The following is a 25482-nucleotide window of genomic DNA, read 5'->3' as shown; positions in this document are numbered from 1 at the left end:
GACCATAGTAGGGGGAGGGGAGAGGGTGCTCCTTGAGACTGGGCTTCAGGAAGAGCTGGGAGAAAGTGACATTTGAGCTGAGACCCAAAGGACAAAAAGTAGAAACAGTATTCAACCAGGAGGAGATTGGCTGTGACCAGGCCAGAAGAAGGTGTGAAACTTAGCACATTTAAGGGTGAGAGACCAGGCCATGTGGCAGGTAAGGTAGAGCTGGCTCTGCAGGGCAGGCTGCGGCTCCATGGTGATTAGTTAGTTCTATCTGCCATGGGCAAGGGAGGGGAAGCTATTGCATTCCCTGATCGAGTGACCTCAGCAATGACATTCCAGGGTCTTTCTGTAGGAGCTCATTTCTATAGAGAGGATAGGCACATAAGGTATTACTTCCCCAAAGTGGGCAGAGAGGAGAGATTTTCTGGGGGGGGGGGATAAGGTGCTTTTGAATGGATGCCCATTTCCACACCAAAGGGTGGCATTCTTGTATTTCTCTTTGTATCCTGCAGTGTCCATGATGTATTTCTTCAGCCACCATCTAGGCAAGACGTGTATCAGGATGCTGTTTGGTGACCCAGCCAGGTCCCCTCCCATTTTGACTTTTAGTTTCCTCATCTTTAAAATGGGATAGGCATAAAACTTACCACTCAGTTTTGTGAGAATTTAGCAATACAGTATCATAAAAGACTTTGACAGAGGTAATACCAACACCTTCATAATTATAATTTCTCTTAGACAGTTATAATACTTAAGATATTATCACAAACGTTTTATATTTTTGGTTATTATTAGGAATTCCTGAAACTCATGCCTCAGGAAAACCCTGCTTTTTTTTTCTTTAGCACAAATTGTCACAGCTTTTATGGAAAGCAATTAACAGTATAAATCAATGGCACACAAACACAAACAAAAATATCATTGTTTTGTTTGCCCAGGAATCCACTTAGAGTTTAGCAACAGCAGCAAGGCAACCAGCAGACTTCTGCTTCTGCCTGGGATGGAGTGGCTGGTTGCAGGATGCCCTGCTGAAGAAACAGAAAAGGAACATTGTGGATATTCAAATAGAAATGGATCTTCCCTCTAAACAAACCTTGGATGAATCTCACAAATATTGACGAAGGGGCCCACATGCAAAATCTGTATGACTTTGTATTTGGCTATGCATGAAATTTAGAGATGCATTTATATACAGTTGATAACTAAAATACATAAAAGCATAAATGCATATGATATGTGTGAAATGTATGAGTAAGCATATAGTTTATATTTATGCAACATATTCAACTATGTAAATATATATTTGTATTTATGTAAAATTCATTCAATTGGTATTAAAAATTTGGTTTGAATCTGAAATGTTCCTCAAAAGGCCACACATTGCAGGCTTGGTCCTCAGTCCATGGTGTTGTTGGGAGGTCATGGAACCCTCAGGAAATGGGGCCTACTGGAAGGAAGTTAGGTTGTTGGTGTAATGTCCTTGAGGGATATTGAGATCCCAGCCCTTCCCCTTCCTTCCTCTTTGCTTCTTGGCCTCTAAGGGATGGATGTGTAACTCCACCACATGCTTTTTGTCATTGTCTGCTGTCTCTCCAAAGGCCCAAAGCCACAGAGCCAAATAATCATGGACTAGGACCTCGTCCTAGACAGAGCCCAAACAAGCTTTTCTTGTGTTTACCACCCCGACTATTTTGATATGATGATAAGAAGCCGCCTGGTATAGACAGTATACCCCAAAGGAAGGTACAGTCACTAGATGGTGGCCCAAAGGACTTGGGCTTGTGATCGTACTCTGCCTCTTGACCTAGGTGGTGCATCTCTGGGTATGTTCTTTTTGTGATCAGTCATTAAACTGTCTACTTTTGATTTTTACACATTTCTCTCTATATAGTTCACTTTGATTTTAAAAAGCAAATAATTGAGTATATGGATAATGATGTGTGAAAAAGATATTTATTGCAGCATCATATATTACAGTAAAAAATAGGAATAATCTCACACTCTAAAATGGGAACTATTTAAATATGGTAATGACAGTGTCTTTAAAGAACAGTGTTTTCAAAGGATTTTGAAAGTGTGAGAGAACATTAACATTTCCATGTTAACTGGATTCCTCCAGGGCTTCTCTTGTCCTTACCGGCCTGCCTTCAGCTGTCCTTGACTGGAACTGGGTTGTCTGGGAAAAATGGCTCTCAAGAACATTCACCCAACGTTTCTTTTCCTGTCCTTACAATCAATTGAGATAACAATCTTGGCAAGAAGAGCAATATCTTCCTACACACCCTGGAGTTCACCAAACCTCTGCCCACAAAGTTGTGAGTATTTTACATTATCAATCAGCTGTCTAGTGGTTCCTTCTGTCCCTCAGTCCACTCTGCCACCTACCTTGGCTCAGTCCTACCGCACTCAATAGGTTGCTGTCTTTGCGACACACCTGCACACGGCTTGGCAGTCACCTTGTGCAAAAGCCTATTTATATACAAGGTCAAGACACCCTCCTCCTCCTTCCAGGATGAAGAGGAGGGTGGGGGACACTTTTCAAACTCCTCACTTTTTTTCTTTTTTACTTTTATAATCAGAAAATTGCAATTTATGAGCAATCCAGATGAAGGCTTTTCAGATGTCACTTCCTTGTGCTTTTGGGTCACCTGAGGTCTCATTACAACTGCTGCTAACTGGGCAGGTCCAGATTGGGGCCTGGGACCCTGCATTTCTAGTAATGACTCCTAAGAAGGTTGGGAGTCTACACATGGATCTGAGCTAAGCACAGAGTTTTGGGGATCCCTTCTTTAGAGAACAAAGTCAAGTTCCTTTGCTCCCCAAGCAGATGTAGCACTGTGAAGTCACATAGAAGGATTTAGGAGGTATCATAAGGCTATGTATTAGGTCCCAGTGTGCCTGTGACTTTCCTTTTCACAAATATTGACAAAGGGGCCCACACATAAAATCTGTATGTACAAAACCTATACATGTTGTTTATGAAGATACTGATTTCCAGTCTCATGTGTCATAGACTTAGAGGAATTAAGCATTTGAGTTTTCTTGGAAGCCAGAAGTTGGCATCTTAAGGTTACTTAGAGGGATCTGAGCATCTGAGGGGAAGGTGATTAAGTAACTTAGAGCATTGCGATTCTTCTGAATCTCAGCTAGTTTCCCTTCTCAGTTCTATGACAAATTCAAAGTCCACATCATGTCTCCTTGAGCAAACAGGAACACACTGAATCTACACCTGTGAACTCGCCATTATTCACAGTAGCAGAGTCAAGCACAGGGAAGGTGGACCGGAGTCCGTAGGCCTTGGGTTCTACCTTTGTAGAGCCTGGGAGCTGTGGGAAGATGATGCCCAAATTCAGATGGGCTGTATCTTCTGACAGGTGGCTGTGGCTGTCTGGACCCTAAACAAGTACTTCCTGGATAAGAATGTGTTTCCTCTCAGGGAGTCCAAGCCTCAGGTCCTCATGCAACAGGCTGGACTGCCAGGAAATTCTCTCAGGTAAGTGGAGATAAGGCTCCCTGTGGCGCGCTCTCACACACACACACACACACACACACACACACACACACACACACATACATACACATTTGTGAAGCATGGGATTGAGAAAGAAAACAAAATGCAAAAATAACCCACAAGTATAGCTATGATTAATGGTAGAAAAATTGAAGTCAATATCCAATATTGAGGTTAGTACATTGGGATTTTTTTATTTCAATATTTGTCAAAACCATAAATGACAAAAAAAACTCACATATTTTAACCTAACACCTTTTCTCCTAGAATTTTAAAATAAACCACCCCATAGATGATAAATGAGCCTTATCCATAGAAATCCTCATCAAGACATTATTTATAATTTCAGTAAAATTATAAAAAATTTCAATATTCAAGAATAAGAAGCTAATTAAGTTGAGGCATGGCCATAGAATGCAGCTACTAAGATGATCAAAAAGATCCATATTTCAACATATACAAATATGACATTTAATGTAGCTGATCAGAAAAAATTTGACTCATTTATAATCTCTTGTTATATGTCTGAAAGGAGAACAAGGAAAAACAGGCTTTTGTTAAACAACTATTTGCTTAGTAAATATAGATAATGAACTAGTGTCCTTGTGGACATGAAAGCCAATGGAAAATTCCATTTAGAATAAGTAGCGGATCAGGCCTTTCATAAAAACTCATTGAAACTGAGCCCTGGCTCATGGAGCACTACGGTCGGTCTTCGGGCTGATGAGAAAGGGTGGGTCACCAGATCAGTCTCCTAAGCAGCGTAAGGAAGTTTATTTTCATAATCTTGACGTAGGGCACCCTGGACTCTCTGTATTCAGTAACTGGGAAGCGACCCACAAAGTTGTTTCCCTCCACCTTCGGGAGTGAGCCAGCGTGGGAGGGGGAGGGGAGGCAGATGCTCAAGACGCAGCTAAGAAAGCCAGACTTTTATCTCAAATTTTGTTTGTTAGACCAAAATTCTTTTGTTCAGAGCGGACTGGCACCGATTTCTCAAAATTTGCATCGGAGAACAAAGATTCATGTTTGAGTAAAAACAATGAAAATAGCACAGCTTGCTTCTCAAAGGTCCCTCCAGCTCCCACTCCCACCCACTCCAAGTCTCTATTTCTAAGCTTCCGGGGGCAGGGAAGCCCGCCCCCTCTGGTAAAGAGCGATTTAATGAAGGAGAGGCCAGAGTCTGAGCAAAGACCCCTGCATGAGGACGCTGGCCCTAGGTCAGGCAGCTGTGGGGTTGGGGGCTGGGGCTGAGGTGTTGGGCTTCCTCGTTCAAATTCGCCAGGTTGGAGTCTGAGTTAGTGGTTCTAAACTTGTGGGTCTCGACCCCTTTGCAGCATTGTCTAAAACCATCAGAAAACACAGATACTTCCATTACGATTCATAACAGTAGCTACATTGCAGTTATAAAATAGCAACAAAAATAATTTTATGGTTTGGGGTCACCGCAACATAACTTTATTAAAGGGTGGCAGCATGAGGAAGGTTGAGAACCAGTACTGGCCTGGATAAACAGGACTTCACTAGTTACTTTGTTCTGAGCCGCACGTATGTGCAAAGAGCACATCAGTCACAGCATAAAGCGGGTGCTTAGGGCTGGGGACATGGCTCAGTCAGTAAAACTCTTGCTGTACCAGCATAACGGCCTGTGGTTTGATCCCCAGCTCCCACATAAAGCTGGGCAGGGAAGCATGTGCTTGTGATCCCAGCACGGAGGAGGAGGCAGGCACACAGGAGGATCCCGGGGCTTGCTGGTCAGCCGGTTCAGCTGAATCGGTCAGCTCCAGGTTCGGGAGAGACCCTGCCTCAGACAACAAGGTGTCATTTGTACACTTGAAGATGGCCGTTCTGCCTGGGGTGAGAGTCCTGAAGTAGTCTTCATTTGGGTTTCACTGAGGACTAAAGATGTCAAGTACTTTGTTGTCTTCTAAATATCCACGTTGATAGACCTGGGCTGATTTCAGCCTTGGTCAGAGAAGTTTCTTTTATGCAGTGGGCGGCAATCAGTGGAGAGATGGGTAAGTGTCAAAGTGCTGAGAGAGTGAGAGCGAGTGCTCTCCCCTGAGTGGGACACCTGTATTAATTACCTCACCGCCACCAAGGCTCAGGGAGCATTTTGGGAAAGGAGGCAGAAAGAATGTAAGAGCCAGAGGATTGGGGGGAGTGCTGAGAGATGCTGTCCTCAGGACAAGAAGGGACATACCATGGCTTACACACTCATAAACTCACAGCGGCCATGGTTACCTGACCCTACAGAAGATCATAAGCCCCTAAAACCCCAGCGTGGATGGGGAGGTGATCTCCAGGCCCCACCCCCTTACTGAGGAGCTATTGGGAGGTGGTAGCTGCTGGGGTGGGAAGAACCTACCTTTTGAGGGCGTGGCCACTGGTGAGTTTCCGGTGCTTTAGTGGATGGCCCACTGCCATGCTTGTATGGCAAACAGTAACTGGACTTAGTGTGGCCTAAGGAAAAAAAAGACATGAAGTTGACAGGAGATGTATTGAAGGAGATATGGGAGAAGCTGGAGGGGGGATAATGAATGAAATTCTCAAAAATAAAAAAATAGGATGGAGAAGTGACTAAGGAATAACATTTGATGTTGCTCTTTGCCTCCATGCCCCTCAGTAAGCACAAGCATATACAATGCACATATACATATATGCACACACACACACACACACACACACACACACACACACACACACACAACCACATACCCAGTTTCAGCTCTGCATTTTTCAAAGCCACAGGCCAATATTGGGGCAACCCACAATCCCCTTCTGCACCTGTTTCCTTAATGAAATGTGATAGTAGCACTCATCTTGCACAACTCAGAGTTATTGTAAATTAAATACCAGATTGCCAGTACTTGGGGACTGAAAAATATGCATAGTAGTTGATGATTAGTAACAGAAGGAAAGACAGCATAATTCTGAATTTTACTCAGAGTCCAAGTATTGAGTCTTCCAGGCTGACCGTTCTGCATTGTGTAGGCTGCCATGCACTGAGGTTGTGTTGTAAGTTAAAGCCTTCTATCTAGGCTGGTCAGCTGTGATTACTGGTAGAAGATGGTAAGCCAGACAATACATAAAAGGAAGACACCTGTCTTGAGAAAATCTGACCAAACCTGGGCTTTTGTTCAAGTAGTTGACTAATAGTTGATGAGGAATGTGAGCCAAGGACAAAAGCTGAAGCCATCTTGAAGAACCATGAATCAGAGCTGTTTGGGTTGGGATGAAGGTAACTATCCTCTCCTTGCTGATAGTAAGCTGGAAGGTCATTGATTTTTTTGCTTTTAGGAATCCACACGATGCTTTGATGAGCATTCATGAATTCCTGTGCGTAAGCTTGTATGGTGAGTAGTGTGGGCATATAAATGAGCATTTCTTTTGGAATAGTTTAGTCAATTGCTGTATGCTCTTTAACTCTTGGGGGATGCTTTCAAATGACCTTCCCTAATTTACCCCATCAGTTTTCATACACTGCGTTTGCCACGGTCTGTTATCACCTCACTTTTGTGCTTCTTGCCGCACTGAGGTAGGAGAGTAAGATGGGGAGTGAGGTTCAGAAGGCCTTGTGCAAATCCTTACACGATTAACATAAAGAAAAAAGTTGGTGAAGACGGCAGGAAAGCCAGCCAGGTGCAGAGGTGTTCTGATGTCCAGAAGTGACCTGAGGTTCATTAGAACCCTGGAATATACACATCCGGGTGGAGAGTAAAGCTGCAGAGACCGGAGACTAGAGATGCGTGAAGCTGTGTACTGAACTACACGGAACAGGGCATTTGTGGAAACGTTTGCTCTCCGCAAATGACTGCGAGAGCCTACACCATGCAGGAGATGCCGAAAGCCTGGGCTATGTGACATAAAAACCCTGCGCTGTGCACCACCACCTTTGACCTGCTCAGTTTTCACCCCGCTCTAGCCTGCTGTCTGCTTTATAGGGGTGCTTTCCTTAAAGAAGTCTATCATGTGGCTGGATACTAGACACGTGTCTCTGTTAAGTGTTTGCTTTATACAAGAACCTAGAATGCTTCCCATGGAATACTAAAAGGAATGGCGGCCATTGAGCCCTGATATCAGCGCATATAAATATAAATTCTGTCCCCTCACTGAGAACCAGACATGCTGTCATAGTTATTGGTTGTGTTTCTATTTTTGCTTGCTTGTTTGTTTCCTTTATATGCTTTTCTGAGTCATCTTTCCTTTCTTCTGTTAGAAGCTCATTGATGTTCTGAATATTAATATTTTACCTGCTAAGTATTTTGGAAATAATTTTTACTAATCTTCATAATCTGGTTTATGGAGTATTTTAATGAGATTAGGTCTTTTCTTCTGTAGATTCTGGATTTTTTTTTTCTCTTTCTTAGGAAGACCTTCCAAATTTTTGTTAGAATGAACTTATCATTTCTTTTCATTTGTATTTTATTTGAGTGTTAAAAACATCATTAGTATATATTCATTACAGGAAGTGAGGGCTTTCATAATGAAATTCTCAATCATGTGATGTACAGTAACCGTTTCCCTCTTCTGTCCCTGTCATCCTGACTAGTCCCCTTTTTCTTCACAGATAGACCCCTTCTATTTCCATGCTGAGTATGTTTGTATGAATATATGTATCGTGTGTCTATATTTATAATCTAGACTCCACATAGGAGAGAAAATCCGTAGTGTTGTCTGAGTCTGGCTTCCTTTTAGTTCTAGTCACTTTGCTGCAAATGACGTAATTTCAGCCTTTTTGTGGCTAGGTAAAGCTCTAGTGTGTGTATAGATCATATTTTATCTATTCATCTGTTCACGGGCTCTTAGGGTTATTCCATAACTCCAGCAACTGTGCACAGTAGCATACATGGGTATGCAGGTACCTCTGTGCTTGCTGACTTAGGCTCCTTTGGGTGTGTTCACAGGAGCTGCAAGGCAGGACCATGTGGTAACCGTGTTTTCAGGAACTTCCTCACTGATTAACTTATCCCCCATCAGCAGTGTATAAAGGCTCCCCTCCCCCTCGTCCCTGCATACGTTGTTTGTTTTCTTAACGATATCCACTTTGACTGACGTGAGATAGGACCAAAATAGTTTTGATTGTGTTTGCCTGTTGGTTAAGGATGTTGAACATTTTTTTCATGCATTTATGAGTCATTTATACTTCATCTTTTGAGAATGGTCTGTTCATTCCATTTACCTGTTTATCAATTGAATTTTTTTTTTTTTTTTGATTTTTCAAGACAGGGTTTCTTTGTGCAGCTTTTGGAGCCTGTCCTGGAACTCACTCTGTAGACCAGGCTGGCCTCGAACTCACAGAGATCCGCCTGCCTCTGCCTCTTAAGTGCTGTGATTAAAGATGTGCACCACCACTGCCCAGCTTTGATTGAATATTTTTAGTGTTTAATTTTTGAATTATTTATAGATTCAAGATATTACGCCTTTTTGGATTACAACTGACAAGCACTTCCCTCCAACTCCATAGGCTGTCTCTTAACTTTATTGGCTATTTGCTGTGTAGAAGCCATTTATTTTATTTGTTTTTTCGAGACAGGGTCTCACTATGTAGTCTTGGTTGACCTGGAGCTCACTGTGTAGATCAGGCTGGCCTTGAACTCACAGAGATCCTCCCCAAGTCTAGCCTGTAGAAGTTTTTTAATTCCATGTACTCTCACTGGTCAGTTCTTGCTTTTACTTCCTCAGCTCTTGACCCTTTTCAGAAAGTCCTTGCCTATGCCTCTATCTTGAAGTGCTCTCCCTGTGTTTTCCTGTAGCACGTTCCCAGTTCCACACCTTACATTAAGGCCTTTGGAATTAGGCGAGAGATAGGGATTTGGTTTCACTCATCTATGCACAGATATCCAGTTTTTCCAGCACTCTTAGTTAAAGTGAACCAATGCGTGTTTGGGGCACATCTGTCAAGAATCAGCTTTCTACAGCTGTGTGGGCTCGTTTCTGGGTCCACTCCATTGTGTTTTGCATCCGCCTCTGCTCTGGTCCCATGGGTGCTGTCATTGCTACAAGGATGCTGCAGTACACCTTGAAACCTGGCTTTGTCTTAACATTGTTCTTGTTGCAATCACGTTGGCTACTTCAGGTCTTTATGAGTCAATATGAATTTTAGAGTTGTATTTCTCTTGCTGTGAAGAATGTTTTTGGAGTTTGGATGGAGATTTCAATCTCTAGATTGCTTTTGGTATACAGCTGCCTTCACAATATTAATTTCGCCCATGCATGAGCATAGGGGGAATCTTTCCATCTTCAAGTGTCTTCTTTGATTTATTTCTTCAGTGTTTTAAAGCTTCATTGTAAAGTCTGTTCACCTCTTTGGTTAGATTTATTCTTAGTTTGTTTGTTTATTTTTGAGGCTTATTATGGATGAGATTGCTTTCCCAATTTTTTCCCTCAGCACGTTCACTGTTGGTGTACAGAAATGCCAGTAGTACTGTGTTGATTTTGTACTAAACTGCAAGAGTTTATCAGATCTAAGAGCTTTTTGGTGAAGTTTTCAGGATGTTTTAAGTATAGGATCCTATTATCTGAAAATAGGGATAATTTGATTTTTCCCCCTTCCCATTTGTATCCCTTTTATTTCTTTCTCTTGTCTTATTGCTTTGGTGAGATTTCAAGTACATTATGGAGTAAGAATGGAGGGAGGAGGTGTTCTTTCCTCAGCCCTGATTTTCAAGGAAATGCTTTCAAGTTTTCTCCATTTAGTACAACATTGGGTATAGATTTGCCCTCTATGGGTCATGGTGAATGACGTTTTAATGTGCTATTGAATTTCTGTTGCAAGTAGTCCATTGAGCATCGTTGTGTTCATATTCAGCAAGAAAATTGGCTTATAACATAGTTTTCTCTTTCCTGCTTTTCTGTTTCCTTATCTAGTTTTGGCATTGGATGATACTGGATATATAATGTGAGTTCAGAAGCAATGGTTCCTTTGTATTTTATGGAATGATCTGAAAACCACTGACATTTGCTCTTCTTTAAAGGTCTGTAGAATCCAGTAGTGAATTCATCCAGTCCTGGGCTGTTTCAGTTGGGAGTCTTTGTTACTGCTTTAATATAATTCTCCTTATAGATCTTTTTGTTTCTATCCTCTTTGCAGAACTTTCCAATTTACTGGAATAAATTTTTTTTTAACAGTAGTTCTTAATTATCCTCTGAATTTCATTGGTTGTAACATTCTCATTTCATCTCCAATTTAAAAAAAGTAACTAAGTTACTTTTTATTACGATGTCTTTGGAGTGCTCAGCCTTTGTCTTAGTTAGGGTTTCCATTGCTGCAATGAAACACCATGAGTAAAAAGCAAGTTGGGGAGGAAAGGGTTTATTCAGCTTATAGTCTCATATCACTGTTCATCACTGAAGGAAGTCAGGACAGGAACTCAAACAGGGCAGAAACCTGGAGGCAGGAGCTGATGCAGAGGCCATGGAGGGGTGCTGCTTACTGGCTTGCTCAGCCTGCTTTCTTATAGAACCCAGGACCACCAGCCCAGGGATGGCACCACTCACAATGGGCTGGGACCTCCCCCATTGATCACTAATTGGGAAAACACCTTACAGCTGGTCTCATGGAGACATTTCCTCAACTGAGGCTCCTTCCTCTGATAACTCTAGCTCATGTCACAAAAAACCAGTGGCTACAGCCTTAAATGGCATGTCTATATCACACCCCTTCTCTCAAGGCTCAGGTATCTGCAGAAATATTCTAAGAGCCAGAGGCGGTGGACGACTTCTAGGAAACAGTGTTTCCCAGACACAATGGGGGAGAGTCACATGTAAATCATAGCAGTTGTGCCAGCCCGCATAGACCCGCACAAGGTCAAATCTGACAAACTCCCAGTATGGAAGTGGGGAGGGTCACACAGGTTTCATCCTAGCTGAGAAGCTGTTGACATTTCATAGTTGAAGGAGGAAGGAAAGTCAGTTTTCTTTAATAATGTGACACCTGATAGGTCACCGCACGCTAAGGCAGGGCCAGTAAACTCCAAGGAGTAGTAGGTCAATACAAACTGGAGATGGAGATAGTCGGAGATGGAGATGGAGATGGAGATGGAGACGGAGACAGAGACAGAGACAGAGATAGAGATAGAGATAGGGATGAGATGTTTATTTACATACTTTGTACTGGAGTTAGCCACCAATTCTCAGAGTCTCAATGGACCAGTGAAAAGCAGGTGGCCAATTCTTTGTTCTCTTGATCTTAGCTTGGGATTCAAGAGACAGTCAGGAAAATATGGGACAAACCATGTCAACAAAATTTCTTTCAAAGGGTAATTTGAGCGGATTCATAGGCTGTGAGAATCTCTCTCAGTAGTTATTAAACAGGGCTGTTCCTTTCAGTATTTGAAGCACTAGTGATGTATGGCTACTGAGTACTTGAAATGCAGCCAAGTCCAAATTAAGATGTGCTGTTAAGTATAAAACATGCACTAGATTTAGAAGATGTAGTTCAACAAAAGGATGCAAATAACTCATTTTTATTTGATTGTAGATTGCTATAACACTTGGTGCTTATTGATTTATAAATAAAACACTATTAAAATAAAAAAAAATCAGTTTGTCAATTTCCATGAAAATTTTATTGAGACTTTGAAAAACATTTTTTTTCCAACCTTTGCTTTTATGTTGTGTTGATGGGTGTTTTGCCTGTATATATGTCTGTGCACCATGTGTGTGTGCAGTGCAGGCAGAGTCTAGAAGAGGGAGCTGGATCTCCTGGAACTGTAGTTACTGTAGAGGGCTTGTGGGTGCAGGGAGTCAAACCCAGGTCCTCTTTACTGGTGAGCTGTCTTCCAGTCCCCGAATGTTGTACCTTAATGAATGCTTTTTGGGGGTATATTTATAGAGATAACTAAAAATTGTTGGTTACTGGGTTATTAACAAATTATAGATTCTCTTCTTAACCTCTGGGGTGAGTTAAAACTTAATTGGTCCAATATGGAGTTGTTTTCTGTCCCTTCGCAAAGCTCTCCTTGGACAAAGTGTAATCGTTGATATGTTCTTGATTTTGACTTGTTAACCTTTGTGAATTAGGTGCCTGAAGCTGTGTCCTCCAGTGTTGTTGGCCATGCTTCCGAGGACTCCCGTTCTTCTTGCTCCTATCTCTGACGTTAACGACAATAGATGGTCACCTTAGTCATCTTACTCTTCAAACATGTCAACCTTTGTCACACCTCAGAGTCAACACACATACTGTGGCTTTTGCCTGGGCATTGTCTGGGTACTGTCATGTGTCACAAATTAGATGGTAAGGGAGTATTAACTGAATGAATGCTTGTTTGTTTCTAGACGAAGTACATGGGACATCCCTTTTCTCTGCATTTTCAGATGTTCAAAAACAGGTTTCAGTTTTGTATTCTTTACTGCCTGCTAGTTTGGACGGCACAAGATTCTAGTATTTAAGATCCATCTCTGCATGCATAAAATTGGGTTGGTAAAGACACTGGCCTTAGGAGGGCTTTCATGGCACCAAAAGACATGTACAAGATGTTCTCGTCACTGTGCAGGGTGTGTGGTTAGCTGGTGCTCATCAGTAAATGCTTTTAGCTGTTGTTGCTGTGACTCCCCTTACAATCTCAGATGGGCCTCCCTGAATCTCAGGTTCTCTCCACAGTCACATGCAGGCAGGACTCTCTGTACTCCTCCACCGTGTGACATGAAGAGGAAATAAGAAGACATTTAAAAATGACATGGAGAGGTATGTTAACACGGACTGTTCTCTGCTGCGTCAGAGAAAGGCCTTCACTGAAGGGAGTGGTGTGCTTGGTGGGCGAGCAAAAGGCTGTGACCTGATACCCTTTGGCTCATATCCTGACAGTCCTCTATCAGTTGGGTAGCTGGGCAAACTCTAAGCCCCTTTGGTCTTCAATTTGGTTATTGCTGTTCATTCTGTAAAATAAGGGATGAAAGTGCCCACTTTGCAGGACTACTATAGGGATTAACCAGAAGGGGACCACTGAAAAGCCCAGCTTGACATCTTTCACCAGGAAGGGTTTATTATCATGTAATAAATATCTATTAATATTATATTTGCCTATGAAAAGGGTTGGCAAGCCCCGATGCAGAACAGCCTCTTTCCAATTTTCCATCATCAGAATACTCACACTTCGCACATCTTCCCTGGCAGATTTCACAGCTAGTGGATTCAGGGAAAGTTATTTATTTGACTAACAAATTCTTTGCCCAACTCCCCAACCTCCACATTTCAAAGGGGCTTTATAGAGCTAGAATAGGGTGGATCACTGAAGGTGGGAGTGAGGGTTAGAGTTCTGAGGGTGAAGATGGGTGATGGGGTCACAGAACTAATGTGTGGGACACCTCCTGGGTGCTAGTCACCATGTCAGGAGCTTTAGAGTTTCTCATTCATCCTTATCTCACAGATAACAAATCAGTTGTCCAGAGAGGCTGGTTAACTTGCCCAAGACAAGCTTAGCCAGGCAGCTAATCAGAGGCAGAGGCAGAGGCAGGAACTGAACCAGCCTCCAGAGCTCTGTGTTCCCAGTTAGAATGGGGCAAAGGCATCGGCAGATGAGAATTCTGCCACTGAACTACCAACTCACATACAAGGAGCTTAGACATTTCAGCACAGAAGACTGAAGCATGCCCAAGAGAGCACACAAGCATGTTAGCCTTCATTAGGGCACAGAGTGCTCTGCGTCCCAAGCATGACACTTGAGGTGAGGCTAGGTTACTTTATTGATATATGTGCTTGACAAATGCTTTTTGCAAGAATAAATAATCAGTGAATAAATTCATAGCCCACTAAAGATCTCTGTAAACAAGATTACAAGAGTATACTGGAAATATCACAAAAAGCATCACTGGATTCATTTTTAGCTCGAAACTGTAGGTACTGGCTTGTTTTCTTCTTGGCTTATTTTTTAACCTATTAAAGTAACATATGTGGTTGGCTAGCTATTCACCAAACCTTTACTGTTTCTCAGCTTCTTTCTATGTAAGGTATACTATGAACTGAAGGCTGCAATGGAATATCAATGAAATCTAATGCCACTGCCTGGCTATGGTGCCAAGAAACAAGCATGTGGCATGGGCCTTCTTTCATTTTCCTCATCTGCTGACTGAATGGAGAGGAGCCCTAGAAGACAAAGACAGAGCCACAGTGTGGAAGGAACCTGGGTTTCTGCAAAACTGTCTGTTAATTGTCAATCCATTTACTGGATGTTTGCATGAGCCACAAAACTATTGTACTAAGCCATCAAAATTTGAGGATTTGGTAAAGCTGTTAGCATTACTTTAACTACTCATTTTGAATTAGTTTTGGATTATCTAGTATTTATAGAGATGCAGATACACATGCTAGAACATTTTATTGATGAATTTTTGAAAATGTAGCTGGTAAGTGATGGGGACGTAAGATGGTTGCCCAGAAGTCACTTCTCTCCCCTCTTCAATCTACAGAAATGATCATTACATTTTATAAACAAATTTCACACGACCATTGAGTTGGGTAACTTAGGGACACACTGTTGTGCAAAGGAGAAGATTGAAAGTCAGTGAAGTGACTTTTCCAAGATCTCCCCAATTTGGCAGTTAAGAGAAAGAGTGTAGGCTTGAATGAATGTTTCCCATTCTCTTACCTGCTGTTCCCAAGCTCTGCAGTGCAATCATTGTGAAGGTCTCTGTGAATAAATCTCCATCTATCAGTTCAACGTCTGAGGTGGTTCTGACAAGTGCCTTATCCCCTCCTCCCCTTACTTGGTCAGAATTTCTTAGGGTATAGCGGCCAAAGCCTGTGACTGTAGGCAGCTGCAGAAACAGCAAGTAAATATCACCATTAAATGAGTAACATCTCCCAATCTGATGTGGGTGGACTTTTAGGAGGTATATGGATCTGGCCAGGTATGTGGATGATCTTGGGAGGCTCCATGAACTTGACCCAAACTTCTCTTTCCACTGCAGGATGAGAAGACTTCCTTCAAGTCTTTGAACTTCTAAGAAGACAGAGTCTAATTAGCTCACATAGATATGTATAATTATACACTATTCAATGGTACAACTGATTCCAAAATATTTGGTAAAATGGAAAAATGTTCACTAAAACTAACAGTCAGTGAGACAATATAGTGTAAAAATAATGTAATTAAAATTTGATTAGAATTTCTGTGCAGTCACGTCCCCAGCTGTGGGAGACTGGGAAGGAAAGCCCACAGTGGTGTATGGAGGAGGCTTCTGGATGGCAAGATCAGGGTTGAATTTGATTTATTTTTAAATTATTTTCTATCATCTATTTTTGTGTGTGAAATAAACATGCCTGATTTGGTAATCAGGAAAAAATGCTTCAAATGAAATACAGGTTAGTTTTCCTTGAATCGATTTAATATTAAGGTTGATTTTGTCCGTTTCCAAATTATAGTTTTGTCAGGAGATAAACAAGAAAACTAAATGAGCTATAGAGATGCCAATAATAAATTGCTATGAATGTGCAAACTATCCTATGCTACCAGACTGGAAGTTTAAAGCTGCCGCAGCAAGGCACTCTGAAGACTTCACTCCAAACTTTCCTAGAACTATTCTGAGTTATCCAGGCTGCAGCACAGAGTGAGACACTGTGTGCAAGTGTTTTCATGCTGTGGGAAATGTTTTGTTTTAGTTCAATTTTCCCAAGTAAATTAAATAAATAAACCAACTAACCAATAAACAAACCCAAACCTCCACAGCAAAGATTTCAAAGCAAACAAGATGATAACAAATATAGATATACGCATGCTTGAGAGAAGGGTAAAATTCACATTGTCTAAGGAGTATTTTTATTCTTAGACAATTGTTTCTGGCTTTTATTTTTTTAATAAAAATATAATTATTTCATCTCCTTCTTTCCTTTTCCTCCCTCCCCCTCCTTAACTGCTTGCTGCTGAATACTTGGCCTCTTTTGCTTTCGTTGTTATTATTACACACACACACACACACACACACACACACACACACACACACACACATGCACACATGCACATGCACATGCACACTCACACACACACGCACACGCACACACACCAAGCTATATAAATGCAACCTGCTCAGTCTACTTAGTGTTACTTGCATGATTTTAGGGCCGACAATTTGGTACTGAAAAACCAATTGGGGTTCATCCCTGGAGAGGACTATTTCTCCCAATCTGAAGGTATTATTTCTAAGAAAATGATCAAGTCTCTAGTAGGTGAATAAGTAAAAGCTATAATTGTATTTTGCTGAAAATATAAAGAATAAAGTAGCAAGTAGACAATTGCTAGTCTTGACTATAACCATAATTAAAGTGATGTGATGTAGATGATGGCAGCCTCCAGGTACTGGCAAAGCATCTGCAGAGCCAGTTGTCTCCTTCAGTCTCCCCGACATTACCCCCATGACTCCCATCAAAGGCCGTGGCCATCACTAAACCTTCCACCTGTTCTATCAACTACAGAAACATTCTGTTCAGAGTACTCAAGAGAAACAAATGCCCACATGAAGACAAAACATCCAGAATTTTCCTCATGAAAAGAAGGAAAAAGGAGTTGATAAACCTGTCGTGACCCTCAGCCTAGCTGGAGTGGATGTAAATTCTGGAATGTCTACTTAATGGAATAAAACTCAGAGACTGCAGCAGCCATTATGAGAACCATATAGAATGGGACACATTTTAGCATGAAATAATAGGCAATTATATGCTGCTTTGAACGAAATCATATGCACTTGTGACCAAGGAAGGAAAAATCAAAAGAAAGGGAGGACTTCTGTTTCTATTCATGCCCATACCTAAAGATAAAACTACTAACTGAACATGGTAACACTTACCTTTAGTTCCTGTACACAGGAGACAGAGGCAGGTGGATTTCTGTGAGTTTGACGCCAGCATGGTCTACATAGTGAGTTTCTGATCTACATAGTGAGATCTTGCCTCAAGACAAAACAAAACAACAACATGCAAAAATGAAAATATACTTTTTTTTTGAACCAATCAGAATGATTTCCACCCAGCACTTAGCATTCCTAATTATGGATGCTGGGTGATCAAAAATACAGTTTGACAGAACAATGAATGACAGCAAATTCCACTTGAGTGATTCCACTTGAGTGATACAGGAGTCACAGTGCTTAATGGTCTAGAAGGCATACATAGGAAAGCAGTTATACTACAAGCTCAGGCCCACATGACTGAGGCACACAAACATCTACAGACATTCTTAACCCTCAAAGGTAAAATGCTGTGAAATTTGAGTTGATGTCTGGGTTTTGACATAAAAAGGATTAAACTTTGCTGCTACAGATTAACTGAGAAATCTTTCCTAGGCTCCTGCTTGTTTTCTATCGCTGCTGTAGCAGTGGCTGCAAACAGAACAGCTTAAGACAACAGAGATTTATTGTCATTCTTATGTCAGAATTCAGACTTGGTCCCACTGGTCTGAGATCATGGTATCAGCAGGGCTGTTTCTGTACCCTGTAGGAGAGAATCTATTTCTTTTCTTTTCCAGTTTCTAGGAGCAACCTGCATTTCTTGGATCCTAGCCCCTGCCTTCATTATCAAACCCAGCAATCCTTCCCACATTGCATTACTGTGTCCCTCTCTCTGATTTTTACTCCACTTTTAAGGACTGGTATGATTTTATTGAGGCCACGAGGACAATCTCCTTAGCTCAAGGTCAAGTGACCTTAATTGAATCTGAAATATTAATTCCTCTTTACCATATCAGGCAGCATATTCACTACTATTCTGTCTACTAACCTACACAGACCCCTCTTGGTGCTGTGTGCACTGCTAGGACATGCTGGAAAGAGAGAAGAGGGTACAGACATGAAATTCACAGAAGCTGAGATCTGTGTAGAACACCTGTCTACCATGCCGACAGTCAGTAGTTTACATTAAACCAATGCATGGTATTCGTGAAGACTTGGGAGGGAAAAACAGCTTTGTCTAGCTGGAACATCCAAGGTAGGTCTCGTGATGAAATGACATTTGGACTGGGCCTTTAAAATTAACTAGGCTTTGAAAGCACAAAGAAGGCAGAGGAAGCCGATGGATGGCATTTCAGATAGTAACTGTTAGATCCAAACTGGTGAAATTGCCATTTTTGTAAAGAAAAAAAATCAAATACTGATTTTTAACATTCAGATTTATGTATCAAAGCAAAAGGCATGGAGGCAAAAGTCACCAGTGCCAAGAACAATCCAGGATGCCTCTTTTCACCTCCTTGTAAGCCGGAATTTGTCTGGTTTTCCAGTTGTTTATATTCGCCTTTCATTCCTAATACAACATCCAAAGTGCCATGCCTAAGAACAGTTGACTGTGACAGACAAAGCCTTGTGCTTGGAGCAGTACAGATTGGTGAGTTGGAACAAAGGCTGCCTCCCAGAGAGACTCCTATTGGGTGCTGATCACTGGCCTTACTGGACTGTACTTAGTGCTATGGAAGAAGAGAGGCCAAGACAATGCAGGAGTGGGGTGCACACTAGGCAAGCATAAGCACCAGAGTTGGCTGCTGCATCTTCCCAAGAAGTTGATCTTGTCACTGATGGCTTCCTGAGTGTGACATGCATCCTTGGATCACTGGAAACCGCGTCAATGTGTTTAAAGGAATAGTCATGAAGTCTCCCTCATCAAACCCTTGACTCTGCTGTGTCTGTAGGTCATTTTGATGATGGCAATTCTTGTATTGATTTCATTCATTCATGAGCTGAAAATAGTCCTTTTGGCCACGTTTCTCTTTCACATCTTATCACTCACAGCTCCCATGAACAGATTGCCCATAGAATTGATTTTTTTCCCCCTTGTCCTGGCTAGCCACTGTAGCACACGCTAGTCCTTTATAACTTTATTGGTCTGGGCTCAGGAGCATGAGGATTCTCTTAGTCTCCTGGGTTAGTAAGCTTTCCATTGCTCTGAGGATGGCTGAAAAAAAAATCTTAAAGCAAAAAAGATTTCTTTTGGCTCACAGTCTCGGAGGTGTTAGTCATGGTCAGGTAGCACCACCGATTCTGCACTCTAGAGAGGCTGAGCATCATGGTGGGGAGAGCAGGTGCTAGTCATATTCAGGTAGCACCACTGATTCTGCACTCTAGAGAGGCTGAGCATCATGGTGGGGAGTGCAAAGCTGTCATCTCACAAAAGCCAAGAAGGAGAGAGAGGGATAGGGACAACTACTCCCTAGAACATGCCCTAGTGACCTAGCCATCCAATTTGGTCTCCCCTCCTGAAGTCTTCATCATGCTCCTATATAAGTTAGGAACCCATTAATGTATGCATCCATAGATAAGGACAAGGTGTCATGAACCAGTCACCCCTAACTCACTTCCCGTATGAACACTGCTGTCAATACAGGGACCAAACCCTTCAACACATGAATTTTTGGAGACCTTTAAGATTTTGTTCACGGTGTGTATGTAGGTGTGGTATATGTGTTTGCATATGTCCACCTATGTGGTTGACATTGGTTCTCTTTCTCCATAGCTTTTTATGTGAGTGCTAGAGATCCGAACTTAGGTAGGCAGCAAACACTTTACCTCTTGAGCCATCTCATCCCCTATCTGCCCCCAATAGCTAAAATTTATCACTCCCAACAGTTACATTTAAACCATAGCAACGTCTGTCTAAAATGCAGGGCAGATACCACCACCTGCAGGATGCAGATGTGCTGGACTGTGCCTCAATCCTTATCTCTAAGTGAGAAAGTAGGAAAAGGATGGCTAGAATGATTTATAATTCTTTACACTCCAATTTGTGGATTTTTTCCCTATAAAAATAGAACTCTATTAAAAAACATGAAGCAGAAGAGAAGTCATGAGGGCTCCTGAGTTACGAGGCAGACAAACCCCCAAAGAAAGAAAACAGCAGCCTTGCTAATGCATTAATTCGGAAAGGGAAGAAAAGGGAGACTAAATGAAAGAAGACACTTCAAATGGTATTATTAGTAATTACTATTATAAAATGGAATAAAATGGGAGCAGACAGGAAGGAAGAGGAAAAGAAATGCGCCACAAAGCATGTCACAGGAATCCAGAATCAGAAAGATTTGAAGTCAACCCTCTTTTAAAAATAATCACAAGCACCAAGGAATTATAAAAAAAAAAAAAAAGACACCCCCTCCCCATAACGGCAAATGGGCAATCAATGCCAGACAATGGGAAGAAATAGAAAAAAAGGTTTGCAAATGATGGTGTGTGTGTGTGGGGGACGACTGTGAGGACAGAGGTAGGAAATTCCAGTAAGTGGACTTTCAAAATGAGAAAGAGCCAAGGAAGAATGTTCTCCAAGAAAAGGTTAACTTGGAGGAAGTGGGTAGGGCTGCAGGGAGCAGAATTCTCACCGGAAGCTTTGTAAGGAGTGATCATAGAAGCAACCTGTGATCACTTGCCAAGAGAAACCCAAGTAAAGGTGTTCCCAGACAGCTGACTTTCTGGTGAGCTGTGTGTAAACAGACAATCTTAACCCAGGAAAGTCATGCTACCCTGCATGGCTCAATGTCATAAAAGTAGTACGATGTTATGGTTGTGCAGGTTGGTGTTCTTATGTGAGAGAGAGAGAGAGAGAGAGAGAGAGAGAGAGAGAGAGAGAGAGAGAGAGAGAGAGAGAGAGAGAGAGGAGAGAGAGTCCTTTGCCTGCTTAGGACCCTTTCCCTCCCACTGGGTTGCCTCATCCAGCCTTGATATGAGGGTTTGTGCCATGTCTTATTGTAACTTGTTATGGCATGTTCGTTGATATCCCTGGGAGGCCTGCTCTTTTCTGAGGGGAAATGGAGAAGGAGTGGATCTGGAGTGGGGAGGATTGGGAGGAGCGGAGAGAGGGGGAAATGTAGTCAGGATGTCATGCATGAGAGAAGAATTTAAAAACATAGTACAATGTTTAGCGACAGCTACTCCAGGGATAAAGAGAGGGAAGTTGATGGCTCCTGGGATTAATATACCAATTGAAATGTGAGTTCAGTCTTAGGTTTGTTCTTTAGCCAAAATATGCCTGTGCATACAAGAAGAGATTTTTTACATGAAGAGAGGGCCATAACAAGTAGTCTCCATGCTGAAAGAAACGTCTGTGGGTCAGACTGTGCTGTGCTCTCCTCCCAAGTGGAGACAAGCCAGTGGCAGTGCTGGGTGGGTGACAGCTGGTTCTCGGACAGCCCCAGGCAAACCCAGAAGGCTGGTGACTTTGGGTCTAGTTCCCCGATATGGCAACACTGTTGCCATAATTAGGTCAGCTGGTGGTGTAGGTAGGCTGAGAATTGTTATTCTGCACACTGAAGGATAGCATTTTCAATTGTTTCATTTCCTTCTAATTTTAGGGAAAATGATCCTAAAATATTTCACCTTGATCATTTGTTCTTCTTGCCAATGAAGTATTTATTGTGGGCTTTTGTATGCTCTGGGCTGGGTAGGGAGAGAAGAGCAGAGCAGCCCCCCCCCTCCACTGCCTGAATGGCCAAGTGGGAGAGGAAGGTGTGAAGTCTATAAAGTACACTACAACTAGAAATGTGAGTGATACAATGTAGGAAAAGAATGGGGCAATGTAATCATGAATGATATAGAGGGCTAGATTGGGTTGAGGAGAAGGTCTGGTTGGAAGAGCCCCTCTGGTGAAGTGATGTGAACGCTGAGGGTTGGAGGGTGAGCAGAGAGAAGGGCTCTGTGAAGGGTCAGGCTGCAGTAGAAAAACGGTGTCGGGGACAGAGATGAAGGACAAGTGTTCCAGACAGACAGATGGTGTGTACAAAGTCCTTGGGGGCAGGAAAGACCTTGATGATTTAAAGTAGCCGAGAAAAGGTGAATCTTTCACCTGAATTAAGAGAAAAAGAAAAGGTGTTGTCCTTCAGCTGGAAGAGCCAGGGAGACCAGCTATGGTGCTGATGACAGTGGTCCAAGGAAACTAGTTGGAAAGAGATGAGGATGAGGATGAGGATGATACACTCCTCTTTTTCTACATCCCTCTCTCCATATATGTGTGCACAGAGAAAGAAACACCATGGAACCAGATCTCCTTCTGTCGTAGAAGACCTAGGTGCTCCCACCAGGAATCGTGCCCAAATGAAGTGAGCCACAGCCTTACAAGGGTGAGTTTTTTGTGGCTTATTAATCAACTTATTCAAATTTTAGCATACAGCCTTCCTGTTGAGTCAGTTGCTCAAGCCTGGAAAGAGAGAGATTAACCTTGTGGTTCACGAGCATAAAATTATTTTGGGGATGACAGAAATATTTGGATCTAGGCAGAGGTGGTGTTTGCAACGCTCTGAAGGGGTGAAATGCCACTGAACTTTCAGTTTACTTAAAAATGGGTTGTTTAGGCAGGCAGAAGTAGTGCATGCCTTTAATCCCAGCACTCGGGAGGCAGAGGCAGGCGGATCTCTGTGAGTTCGAGACCAGCCTGGTCTACAGAGCAAGTTCTAGGATATTCAAGGCTGTTATATAGAGGAACTTGTCTGGAAAAACCAAAAGAAAAAAAAGAAAGATCAGTTTCTCAACAGCTGAGGTGGCCAACACATGACTCTGAAATGGTCACTGTATATTGTATACATGTACTGAAATCCCACAGTGTGCCCTATAAATATGTATAGTTATTATCCGTTAATTGATGTACATTAATATGTTGTGGAATATTGTTTTAACTGGGCAAAGATGTGTTATATTTGTTTTTGCTGCAGAATATTACTTTAACTGTGTAAAGGTGTGTTACTTTTGTTTATGCTACATTAGTTTAATGATGTAAGAACGTATGTTTAATTATATAAAGATATGTTGCATCTGTCTCATTTTGCCTGCCTAAGGAAACTGATTGGTCTAATAAAGAGCTGAATGTCCAATAGCTAGGCAGGAGAAAGGACAGGTGGGGCTGTCGGAAAGAGAGAATAAGTAGGAGGAGAAATCTAGGCTCGAGAAGCAAGCAGAAGGAGAGAAGAAGGAAGAGAGAATGAGGGACACACCCAGGAGCTAGAAGCCAGGCAGATGCCAGCCAGCCAGTCAGACACAGCAAGAAAGTAAGAAAAGGTAGAAAGCCTCGAGGCAAAACATAGATAAAGAGGAACAGGTTAATTTAAGATAAAAGAGCTGGCCAGACTCTTGCCTAAGCAAGGCCAAGCATTCAAAACTAATAAGTCTCTGTGTTCTGATTTAGGAGCTGGTTGGTGGCCCAAAAGAAAAAGCCTGGTACATTAATAGAAATAAAATATCACTTTAAAAATAAATGGCTAATTTCATGTTAAGTAAGTTTCACCTCAGGTAAAAAGCTGGAAGTACAGATGAAGACCTACAGGCAATAAGGCTGCTGTGATCCTGAGATGTTCAGGAGTTAAAAAAAATCTCCTTGAAGGAGTACATGCACAAAAAATAATGTACAGTTCCACAGTGAGTTCCAACAATAAAAAGGAGGAAGATGTAAAAGTGAAATATGAAGACAAAGTGATAGGGTGGTTTCAGGGTCTGCACATCTGTTGGGTTATACTAGTCAGTGCGTGGGAACTCTACAGTTTGGAGGAGGACATTTAGGTGTTTTTTTTTTTTTAATTTTCTTTTCTTTTTTAAAAGAAGATATTTCTTTTATTTTTGAATTGTAATATAATGACATCGTTTTCCCCTTCCCTTCCTCCCTCCAAACCCTTCCACTACACATTCTTGTTCTTTTTCAAATTCATGGCCTCTTGTTTTCATTAATTGCTGTTATATACATATGTATATGTATCTGTATATATATGTATATACATATATATTCCTAAACATATCCTGCTCAGTCAGGCATGTTACCTGTGTTTTCAGGGCTGACCATTTGGTATTGCAAAACCAATTGCTGTGTTCTTTCCTGGGGAAGACTACTTTTCCCAATCCCAGCATTCCTTAGTCGTCTAAGTCGTACTTCTTTGTGTAGGGTTAAAGCCTCAAAGTCTTTTCCCCTTCCACATTGGCCTGTCTATTGTGGAAGTTCATATTATTTGAATCTTACATGGTCTTTTAATAAAAAGAACCCAGAGCCAGATATCAGGGTGAAAGCTGAAAGATCAGAGAAGCAGAACAGCCAGTCACTAGTTCTTACTTCTCTGAAATCCTCAGCCTAAGGAGAGTGAGTTTCTGTTTCCTCACGCCTTATATACCTCTCTCTGCCCAGACATCACTTCCTGGGATTAAAGGTGTGTGTGCTTCCCAGTACTGGGATTAAAGGTGTGTGCCACCACTGCCTGGCTCTCTTTCCAGTGTAGCCTTGAACTCACAGAGATCTGGATGGATCTCTGCTTCTTGAGTGACAGGATTAAGGGTGTGTGTGCCACCACTGTCTGGCCTCTATGTCTAATCTAGTGGCTGGCTCTGTCTTTTGATCCTCAGGCAAGTTTATTGGGGTACACAATATATCACCACAAGTTCAGATTTACAAAACACTTCATAAAAGTTTGTTGAGGATCTAGAAACTAGATCCACATGGGTTGATGTGAGAACATAGTTAAATAAATTAAACTCCCTAATGCCCCCACTACAAGATGCCAGTGTCTAATTAGCTAGAACATAAGCCTGGGAATCACGAAATCCTGGGTTTAAATAGTCTCTGCCAATTGGAGGCTAGTTTAATATTGTCAGGACACTTCTGTTGGGAGGATTGACAGAGATGACGGATGCCGAGCACTTGGCACAGGGTTGGGCACACCATAAATGCTAAGTTTCTCTTTGTTGCTGTTATTGTCATTATCATTATTTTAGGACACGTGAAAGTTCTCACTGTCCACTTACTTTAAAAAATCACTTTAATAATGGATCCAAAGGGCAGCTAATCTGTTAAATCCACAGGCAGGGCAGATACCCCGAGAACAGAACAAATTAAATAGTGCTTAGTGAAATCATCGGGAGTCAACAGATGGCTTCAACACTGAGCCCAAGACAATAGGGTCCTCAAGTTAAGAATATTGGCTGAGTTGCTCAGAGGTGGTAAATGTATGCAGCGTTTAAGTGAGGAAGAAATAACACCAGATAATATCACCTACTTAGAATATGCAAAACTAAAGTGTCTCTGCCAAAAGGCAGGCGGTGGCAGTGAGGTT

This window comes from Peromyscus californicus, unplaced genomic scaffold, assembly GCF_007827085.1.
Source record: "Peromyscus californicus insignis strain IS unplaced genomic scaffold, ASM782708v3 Scaffold_5__1_contigs__length_169319896, whole genome shotgun sequence".
In the NCBI taxonomy this organism is placed as follows: domain Eukaryota; kingdom Metazoa; phylum Chordata; class Mammalia; order Rodentia; family Cricetidae; genus Peromyscus; species Peromyscus californicus.
This window is presented reverse-complemented; position numbering follows the sequence as displayed.